Here is a 4,645-nt window from a genome sequence, read left to right as displayed (position 1 = left end):
TTGTTATTATTTCCAATTCACTTATAATTAAGATGAAGATATTCAGATTGTAGGAGGTAGAGTTTCAGGTTTAGCCGCTAAACAAGCCATCAAATCTATTAACATGGCAAATTGTGGAGTAGTTGAGGTGGAAAAAAATATGGGTATGACTTCAAATGAAAAGAAAAGCCAAAACTGGGTGAAGCCTAGTCTGATTGTCACTACTCTAGCACTTCGGCCAGTAAGGTACTTACCAATGTTTATTCATAGTTGAAAGTTTAAAGCGTATTAGTAAAGTGGTGACATTGTTTATTCGATTCTTCATCGTTCCTGCCTATCACCATGAGATATTGATCACACAAATGAGTGATAACATAACACTAATGTGATCTCAATTACTTTATGAATTTACCATTTCAAAAGTGAAGTTGGAAAAAAATTTAAACAAATCTTCCACATTAAAAGTGTTATGGAAAATCACTATTACAGAATTGATGTTAAGCTGTTACCTGGGCCATTGGGTCGTAACCCATCATCCCAAAATCTGTCAATGCTGTATAAAAGTCCTGTAACATTGCCTCATAAAAATAGAGATTAGATAAGCTTGTACATGTTGTTTACATGTTTGCATTTAAAACAAAATAAAATTATTAGCGCAACAAGAAATAAGATTAGTTTGTGATTGGAGCGGAAAAATTGGAACATTGCAACCAAAATCAATCCATAAATTCATATGCTTGGTTCCACATTTCATCAAGAACTACAAAAATGCAAAAGAATTATCCACAACTACATGGTTCTTTGTTATGTACATGATCAGGAGTTCCTTGGAAGTTTGGGTTAAAGTCTCGTTTCATCAAATGATTAGGAATAGATCGAACGTGACTATGGTCTATTTCGGTCAAATAATACCAGTGTAATTAGGGGCTTCTATGTCATGATTGTAGGTATAGGAAGACTTAGAAATTGTCAGGCAAATGTAATGTAATGGGAAGGTTTAATGCCACGTTTCATAATTATTCTAGAGTGCATGCTACCTATGCAATAAAGGAATGGGCATCTGTGAAAGGTCAAAATTCAGAAAGTCTTGGCTCGAACATAGATTTTGTAGGTATTTTATTATTGGATTAATTTTTCTAATGTTCAAAATTAATAAATAGTAAATTAATTAATTTACTTTTTATTGGTAAGTTGATTTTCATGACAAATCTACAATTATAGGTTCATAAACATTGATATCTCCTTGTGATCAAGCACTGCCTTTGAATATTGTCTATTTAATTCTAATCATAGTTCATGCTACTTAGCCTTTCAAACTAGCATCTGCCTTTTTTCCTTTCTTAATAGGGGCTGGCCTCTTCCACTGGATTGCTACTAGCTTATATATATTATATATATATATATAAAATAAGCCGAGAGATATCCTTGTCAAGGCATCTATTTTCATAATCCTATAATTTTCATCATCACATATTTATGTGAGCTTAAGAGGCATGAGGAAATGATTTGAGACTTTTGATCTACCTCATTTTTATTTCCATTTCCTCTCTGCAATTTTCACAATTTTAATTATAATTATATTTAGTCTATTTCTATTTTGTTTTTTGACATGTAAATGGACGTCAATTTTTTTTCAAAATGAAAAATGTTTACATTAAAGATTGCTGCCACTATAGAAAGCCTCTCGGCTTAATTAAATTTAATTGTGATGCCTACTTTTTATGTAATTATAAGTCTCCAATTTACAGTAGGGGCTTGAAAGACCACTACTGCTGCATGTTCTTAACAAATTTATATGGACATTAATAGAAGAATACTTGCATGCCAGTTAATTTATGTTATATTCTTTATTGCTGTTACTTTATGCATGGATTCTTTTCTAATCCATGCTCTATTCATGTCCTTGATGGTTAGACTTCTAATTCTTCGATTCTACTTGATGGTCCTTTATGTATCACAAATTTCAACCTGTAACAATTTATTATAAAATATTTATTATCTTTATTTCCATAGTGATGGCTGTATAGTTTGGGATTGTGGAAGTCTTGCTTCTCAAGTCATGAAGAACATTTTCCAATATCATTTATCCTGTCTATCTTTTTCTTGGTGCTTGCTTCTTATCTGGATGCTTGAATGTAAAAAGAAACTTGCTTGAAAATTTGGTTTGCCCTCTATATCAAACTCTTCACGATTTAAACTAATGCTCTGATGCCACCTCCACTCCACATTACTACAATGTTCTAATGCCACCTCCGCTACACATTACAACAACAATGCCTATCGGCTATACCCTTGGACCCTACCGGGGTACAAGCACTAGTCGTATCTTCTTCCTCATCTAAACTCATGATGGGCTATGGATCAAGCAATTCTGTCAAAGGAGGAGCAATTAGTTGTTATTTAATTTGGCCATGACTAGGATGTCACATGTATGCATATGGATGAAGAAAGCATTGCAGAGATTGTCAAGAATTTTGTTGTCATTTACTTGGTGAACATAATAGAGGTCCCTGATTTTAATATAATGTATGAGCTTTATGATCCCTACATTGTAATGTTCTTCTTCTACAATAAGCACATTATGATGGATTTGGGGACAGTGAATAATAACAAGATCAATTAGGCTCTTAAAATAACATGGGTTTATTCTCATTGTTGATCCTATTTATAGAGACACCAAGAAAGGTCATGGGCTTATCATATCTCCTAAATATTATTTACCAAATATTGATATTAAACCTTCCAATCTATTGATTTTTTTTTAGTGTTGATTAGTTTTAAAAAAAAAATTAAATTGAGTTTTTTGTAGGGACTTTTCAAATTAGCATTTTTTAGTACGATCGTGACCCCATGTGGCTCATGTCAATCAGAGGAACACAATGTTCTCCATGTAAATTTTAATGTTAGTGGAATTATATGATACTTCTCTTATTAAATCTCTTAGCAATTTAATTTATTCATGCAGTCTATGATGTTAACAATTAAATTTATTCACACTGGCTATGATGTTAGAATGGACAAAAAAGACCGAAAGCTGGTAAGTTCCTCTGCTCTTGAGTTGCATTTTGAGCAACATAATATGGTGCATGGATGCATGCATAGGATATTTATGAATATGTCAGGCAGATGGAGCTTATCACCTGCACCATCCAAATAATTTCACCTTGTCCACTATTTTCCTAGCACCACAACTATTTTTTGAGATTTTAATTATTTGGCTTTTGTAGATACAAATTTGTTAGCTAAGATATTTGGCCTTTGTAGATACAAATTTGTGAACTAAGATATCACATATTTATGTACATACTCCCTCTAATAAGTTTTAATCGATATTAAACACTAATAATCCCAACCAAAGTTCATTTCCTATGCATTAATAAATGAAAAAAACCTTGATTTTGGAATTATAGAGTATCTATTTGTAAGTGTTTAAGTGTATGTGTTGTTTCATATTTATAATAGGAATGGGGTCACTTAATCCCTTATGACCCCATGTCAACTCACCATGGACCATGTAAGGGTTATGTTTTGGATGCATGTTTGACATTCTTGAACCCTAAAATGGAATGTTTTCCCTCTTTATATAATGTTTTCTCTCTTTTATACAATGCTTCCCCCCTTCTTCTACCATTGGCATCAACTCAGCTCTATAACTTCAAACCTTTTCTTATTTACAATTATTTTATTTCTCCTCTACTTGACCTTCTAGTAATGTTGTGCCTATTAACCCTGCTTCCTTTCTTGTATGTACAGTGATGGGATTATCCTAATGTCTCACATTTCCTTAAACATTAATTATTTTGCAAATTTCATCAAGGTTTTTGGTTTGTTGTTATGTAATTATTTCTATGCATAAAGGTTTGCAATAAAATGATGGAATTTTCTTCGTCACTCATGTATTTTCATTTATTTTTTCATCTTTTGCTGAAATATGTTTTATTTCCTTTCCATAATTTTTTTTACTTTGTGATTTTCATCTTGGGTTTTGTTTTGTTCTTTAATGGTTATCAATATGCATAAAAGGCTTCAATACACTAGTACATTTGGCAAATATATAACTATGTGACAAAAAAAATTAGTCATGTGACTAAAACTTTTCACATCCTAGTATTTCTTTGCAGTTTACAACTATAGGTGACTAATTTTGTCATGAAGTAAAATTACAAGATCAAATAAATAAAAATAACTAAATAAACTACCCAATAAATGATTGAATAATGAGTCACTAAGAATTTGTCACCTAAACAAAAATGACTAAATAATTAGTCACCCAAATAATAAATGACTAAATGAGTGATTATTGCTCCTTTAAAATGTCTTTGATTGAATGAAGGGCTTAACAATTATTTTCCAAATTAATCCTAGGTGAGGTCATAATTAAGTAAGTGTTTGTGACGATGATGTTCCAAAACAACCATCAAAGTATATTATGGACACAAGGAGTTTGAAGTAGTGTCAATCACTTTAATTAAATTATCTTGTTTAGGAAGAACTTGATGATTTGTGAGGTGAGAAAGGAATTTAGATTGTTTTATAATGATTTTTAAGTTAAAGAGGCCCTTTAGGACAAAGCCAAGATTGGGGACACCCTAAAAAATAAATTATAATTATAATTTACATATTTAAATTTATGAAATTTTATAAATTTACAATAGATTAATTATTT

General features: G+C 31.2%; 1 pseudogene; it reads left to right on the top strand.

Moving 5' to 3' along the window:
- The first annotated feature begins 2,416 nt into the window (after positions 1 to 2,416).
- LOC149539157 (thioredoxin-like protein YLS8 pseudogene) lies at positions 2,417 to 2,744 on the top strand (annotated as a pseudogene).
- The last annotated feature ends 1,901 nt before the right edge of the window (positions 2,745 to 4,645 follow it).

The sequence above is a fragment of the Cupressus sempervirens genome, chromosome 9 (assembly GCF_028749045.1).
Source record: "Cupressus sempervirens isolate cs-2001-9-10 chromosome 9, ASM2874904v1, whole genome shotgun sequence".
In the NCBI taxonomy this organism is placed as follows: Eukaryota; Viridiplantae; Streptophyta; class Pinopsida; order Cupressales; family Cupressaceae; genus Cupressus; species Cupressus sempervirens.
The sequence above is the reverse complement of the archived record's forward strand: the minus strand, read 5'-3'. Positions and strand labels throughout refer to the sequence as shown.